Consider the following 6799-nt stretch of genomic DNA (forward strand, 5'->3'; position numbering starts at 1 on the left):
CCTAAGGGGGAGGAGCTGACATCACGATGACACGACATGTGATCTTGGCGCTCCAAGATCGCAGTCAATACTTTTGCCGCTGGACGGTCCTTCTGGACCTAAACCATCCCGAAGAGATGGTGATAGGGAAGAGTACATCCTGCTGATCTCAGGGACACCGCAAAGTCTCTGATTGATCCAGGAGAATCTCTTTTTGCCGGTGACAGAAGCGCAGCCATTGAAGCTGCTGAAATTGGGACAGCTCCGGAATGGGAGAAAAGCAGAAAAAGAAAGTGTGTCCATCTGGTGAGGAAATATTATTATGAAAGAGACTACCCCCCTAAAAAATAAAAGCTAAATTAAATTTGAAAACAGAAGAGAGTAAGCGGAGAAATTAAGCTACATTAAACAATGTGCTATCCTTTTTAATTTTCTTTTATCGATGTAACTTTTGCAAATGTTTCCTATTCTTTAAATTGAATGGATTAGTTTTTCTTCTTCTACTTTTTATATTCTTTTTTTATACCCTTGAATTAAAATCTTTTTCCTTATTTTTATAATGCTGGATTGGATGGGTTTTTTTTTTTTTTGCTCCATTTAAGAATTTTATTTTCTTTAAGCCCAGAATATAAAGAAGATATAAAAGGAATACCAAGAGGGCTGTAATAACAGAGGGAAAGGAAGTAACACTGCCACTTGGAGGCTGGAGGCTTGGAAGGCTTGGGAATATTGTCTTTTCTTTTTTCTTTTTGATCATTTGACTTTGCATTTCAAGGTTTTTCAGCTTGTTTACAGAGAGTGATAGTGAGAAAAGCATGGGTTGTTTATACAGGTGCTCTTCAGGAGCTTTATTGGCAACTGGAGTGGAGTGAAAACAAAGCCTTGTTTTGAAAAATTATAAATGAAGTTGCTTTAAATTTAATAAAAAGTTTTGAATGCCAGAGTGGCAGTGTTTACAAGATGGCAGAATGGTGCAACATGAAAAAGAAATCTTAACATTGCAAAAGATTATGTTTGAAATTCAAAAAGTATTAGAAGTAACAGAGAAAATTGAGAAGAGATTGGCGAACATAGATCATAGAATATAAAATTTGATGGAAAAATTGAGGATATCCATCAAATGAAGAAAATGGAGGTCAGAGTTCTAAAAACTGAAGGAAAAAAATAAAGAATCAAGAAAATTGTTGATAGTGACAATGAACTGAGCGTGTTTGGTAATGGAAAGAGTGGAATATGGAAAGGGGAGATAGATGGACTGGAGCTCTACCCCAGATTTCAAAGTATAGAAGAAGAAAAGAGAGAAGAATTGATGGAACTAAGGAGAGAAATCTTGTCAGAAGAACTAGTGATAACCAAAGATAAGCTGATCAAAGAAGCAGACGGAGGGTTTCAAGCTTATACAAGATATGCCACAAGTAATAAGTTGTAAAGAGAAGTCCATACAAAACTTACTAAGGAAATAACCAGAATACTAATGCCACAAATGGCAAGAGACATAAGACTGCATTATTACTGGAAGACACAGGTTGATGTAATGAAAGCTTATAATACAAAATTTAGTTAAATTTAGAGCATTTTGTATAAAATGAAGTGATAATGGATATAGTTAAATAATTGATAATGATGATAATGTGTGTGTGTATGTGTGTGTGTGTGTATATATATATATATATATATGTATTCATTTGATAAGAGGAAATTTGATATAAATTGCAAATGGTGACTATGAAAGGAGGTTTAGAAACTCTGTTATTAAATATAACCAATTTTTATTTAAAACATGTCATAAAGATATAATGTTACTGGATGATATTGGGAAGAGCTAATGGAATGCCATTATGTGGTTTTGCTTTAAATCTGGAATATTTTATATAAAATGAATGTAAAAACAATTATAGTCAAATGAAAGTTGAGGTATGATGATAGTAATATATATAAAAATATTTGATTTAAAATATATGAATTGTAGGTGATGACTGTGGAAGGGATGCACAGAAGTTTTTGTAACTGATCGACACACTTTCTACAATTTGTAATGGAAGATGGTTTTGTGGGTTTTTTTTGTGTTTTGTCTGTTTGTGTTTATTCAAAAATAAAAAAAATAAAAAAAGGAACCCACCTCTGTTCCAAACACAGGGCAAGGTAAAATTTGGCACAGAGACTCTTATAGTTACAAACAGAACTTTTCTCTCTTGACACGACCGAATGAACTTATGGTTTCCTGCAAAAGCCCTCTCTCTGTTCGCTCCTCTTTTGTTTCCTATGGGAGGGCCCAATCACTTCTAAGGTGTGGCTTTACTGTTAAGTCAACTCTGCTTTCTTAGTTGTTCTTGTCTTCTGGCAGCTCTGCACATGCACACACTGGGAACAGGCTCCAGCTGTTCTTCTGCCTCGGTGCTGTCTAACTCCCTCTCTGCTTCTGATGCAGAGCCCTCTTCTGAGCTTTCCTAAAACCCCAGGACTGACCCATGTTCCTCCCCAACCTCCTCATTGTCCAACTTTGCTTCCAGCTCTGCTGGCTGCCGGTGGACCACAATAGTCTGGCTAGTGGATGAGGCAGTACCTTAAGATAGCAGAATAAAGAGTAAAAACTGGAGAAGATAACAATTTGGAGAATAGTCCTCCAAATAGACTGTGACAAAAGAAAGCAAAGATTATACCAATAGTCATAGACCAATGGTTGTTTTGGGTGCAATCCCAAAACAACTGGAGCACCACCGGCATTGACAAATTTACTATCAGTCAATTGCAAAAGTTAGCTTTACAGAGAACAGCTTACATCCTATGATGATATCTCTAATGCCACAAAATACCAACATCTGTCTATCCCAGATCCTTGGGAAGGACTTGATAGGTGGATAAAAATGCCAAATGCAGTCTGAACATCTGGCTTACTGTGAGAAAATTATCTATTTATTAATAATGATGTTAAAGTTGATAATATAATTCTTAATAACATTAAAAATCTTAATAATCTCCAATGCATTGTGGATATTGGTAAATAACCTGAATTGTTAATATGACTACAAAATAGATTGTCAATATGAAATATAATATCAGAAATCTGCAGATTTTCTATGTCTTTCTTGTTCAGCATTATTTTACATCATGCTAATATCCTGACATTCAAAAGTTTTTGAAAGCATAGAATGTATATCTATATTATTTTCTTTCTAATTACATTATTAGTTTCACAATCACATTAATATTAAACCATCTGCTCTGCAATCCAGGTTCCGTTTGACTATATTTAAAAAGGTCAGCACATAGACCAGAGACTTTTGACCATCCATCCATTGCAATCTGGTTTTATAAAGCAGTGGCAAATGATTATTTATGAAATCTACAGAATTTTGTACAGATAATCAAGGAATGTAAATATCTGCAAGGATTTTGTTATACAAAGTTAGAATTCCCAAGAAGTAAATAAATGTGTAAGAGTTGTAGAGAACATTATATGCTTCATAACATGAAATGTTAAAAATAAGATTATTTCAACACTTTTTCATATTTATTGGACATCTCAGAAAAACGTTGAAAAGAAATTAACTATTAATTTCATTATTCTGGAAGTGTAAAATGATGAAATGAACACTTATAAGTGGAAATGGACGAGATCATAATGCAAAGGAGGGTCTTGTTGGTAACTCTCATTTATGGAATTACAAACCTGCCGAGGCTCAATCAGCTTCCTCTCAGTTGAGCTCCAACATATTAAGACATTTCAATTTTATTGACTTGAGTTTTATTCATGTTTCACCATATTTGGTGAAATATTGGACCATGTTCTTCCTTTATTACATTAAATTAGATTCTGCAATTGTGCTTTATGTATATTTGATAAGTTGTTTTGAGTGTTTAAATAAGGAAAATAAATAAAATCATCACTGTTCTGAATTTTTATAAAAAAATTATTATAAAGCTGTCACCCGAGCCTTAAATGTGTTGCTCATCATACTGCCAATGTAAAATGGAAACAAATTTCATGCTAAATCACATCTTATTTCAATTGTTTCTTCCCTGATTTCATCCACTGCCAAGTAAAATTCTCCATTTCCTGCTGGAGGTCAACAATCTGTTCTGCTTTGTAATTAACCTTGCCCTCTACATTTTTTAATAGACCTCTCTAATTAATGGAATTGGATAAAACAGCAGGAAATTGATAAATGAGGCAACTGATTGCAAGTTCAGCATTGAGACAGATCTTGGGAACCAAATATTACACTAACATTCCAGATACACTGGTAAAAACTCTTGCTATCCCCCATTGGTTAAAGAAATGTCTTCCAATCCCATTCCTAAATTTACTGTTTTTGGAAACGGTATAGATATATGCTATTATCCTCAGGGTTTAATGTTGGACTTCCCCTCATGGGGTTATGCCATAAGAGGTCCACCTTATATTAGCCATGCTGTGGATCAATTTGAAATTTCTAACTTCAATTTCAACCTTGAGTGCACGAAAAACCCTTCAGAATATTTGCAATAAGGTTTGCTATAATAATTAAAACAATATCAGAAAGGATGTAGGAAAATAAACCTGCCTTGAAATGGGAAGAAAATTTCATCTGTTAACCAGTAACGGAGAGTTTATTAATCTAATAAAATACATCAGGATTACATGGAAACAAGTCCTAAAAATTTGATAATATAGCCCCACCATGTGGCACAACATCAACCATTGCTGTGTTTTAAATCTGATTAATTGAAAGTCACGTTTTTAATAATGTTAGTTGGAAAAGGAAGTACCAGACTCCTGATTTATTTATTTATTTATTTGCTATCATAGACTAACAGAACTCTTTCCCTACAAAGTATTTTAAAATAAATCTTAATAAGGATTATTTTATTTTACTGCAATAAAAAATATGGAATTGTAACAATGACCACAATAATAAACAATGTAATTGCTAGTGCCAGTTTTAATTACTAAAAAAAGAGGAAAATTCAGTTAATTTAATTTCAATCTCACTGTATTCAGCTATTGACTACACTTCTGTAACTTTTTACCTGTAAAGGAAACAAGATTGTTGAAAGATTGATATGTATGTCTTTTTTATTGTGACCCAATTTCATCAGCTTGGCAGCTGATTCGTATTTATGACTATTGTTGTGTCCCAGGGTCATGTGGTCATATTTTGTGACCTTCTGTCAAGTAAAATCAGTGGGGAAGCCAGATTCACTTAACAACTGTGTTACTAACTTAACAACTGCATTGATTCACTTCACAACTGTGGCAAGAAAGGTCATAAAATGGGGCAAAATGCACTTAACAACGGTCTTGCTTAGTAACAGCAATTTTGGGCTCAATTGTAGTCATAATTTGAGAACTATCTGTAATGACTGAAGTTGACAATTTGCTTTGACTATTTTATTTATTTAATTACATTGAATCAAAATAACATTAAAAATATAAAGCAGAGATGACAGTATAACTTTAAATTTAGTCATAACAAGTATTTTAAAGGAAAGAAAAAGGCCCTGGCAAATTGTTATGAGCAAAAGAACACTAAAGCTCACACACCTCAAACAATATGCAGAGAAAGAATAACACTAATGACAGACAAATTATAAATTTAGAAATGGTTATTAAAAGAATCATGAACTCAAGAAGAATCAATAAAAAATTACACAACAAATCCAAAGCAATGTCACTCAAGACCAAGCAAGACAAAGTATTCTGAACTTACAAAAAACCACACCAACAATTGCGGGCATGGAATTACTAATTATTCTTTGTAAATACATCCATAAACAAGAAGCACTTTATCTGGAATTGGATTTGTTTGTCATCTTTGAGGAGAGGAGAGACTATGGTCCTTCCAAAAGATAAGAGTTTTCTGCAAACACAAATCCAGCATAAAGTGCTTAGTAGAGATCATATGGCCACTCAGCAGAGTCCTGAAATGAAAATTTTGGAGGAAAGCAGCTATCTTGTGAAGTGAGTACATCAGAAGGAGCATAGTTGAGAGTAAAACATGAGAGTTGTCATTTCTTTTCCATTTAAGAAACACTGAAGTAAAAGATAATTACTAGATGAGCTTTAGAAGGCCAAGGCTACACAATGTTCCAAGCAAACTGGTTGCACTGTCCAGGTGATAAATAAGAGTATGAAAGTAATGTTTCCAACCATTTAGGAAGAAAAAGCAGGACGTATAAATAAAGTAGTATTTTGTATTTATAAACAATGAAGGCAAGAAGATATGCACTTTCCAACTTAATAAGATGACAACATCACTAAAGAAAATGATTACTCCTGATAAGAGGAGCAAAATTTGGGTGTGCCACATTTTAGTTTCAACAATCCTCTCAAATGGGAAGAGCCTAACAAGAAGGCAACCTCAGAAGCAGAACTTATGTGGCAATGATTCTGAGCCATCAACCAGCCTCATCATTCCTGACCTGGAGCCAGCAAATGTAGAAGCCATCTCCACCCAGCCCTTCAGGAAATGTGTTAAGTTGTCTCAAGAAAGAGTAGCGATGCATAGATTCATAGGCAGATTCAGCCACACCTGATCAAGATCAGCTGTGTTTGGGCAGGGTTGGAAACTGCTGGTATTTAAGGAGAAACTTTGGCTTAGCAAAGCTACTAGAATAGCAAGTCCTGATCGTCAAATCCTTTTCCTAAAAGGATTACTGTCAGGGTTTCAAGTAACATACCCGCAGCAAACAAAACTCCGAGGCAGGTAAATTCCCCAAAGAATAAATTTATTGGATATGTCATATTGGCACAAGCTGGTGAAAACTGACTCAACTATTCCCACGGTTTTCACCTAATTAAAATTTTCTCAAAACAATTAGTCACTTGGTTCAATCAGGA

The sequence above is a fragment of the Thamnophis sirtalis genome, unplaced genomic scaffold, assembly GCF_051295495.1.
Source record: "Thamnophis sirtalis isolate CommonGarterSnake01/CBP01778 unplaced genomic scaffold, rThaSir2_p1.2 scaffold_4, whole genome shotgun sequence".
Classification (NCBI taxonomy): Eukaryota; Metazoa; Chordata; class Lepidosauria; order Squamata; family Natricidae; genus Thamnophis; species Thamnophis sirtalis.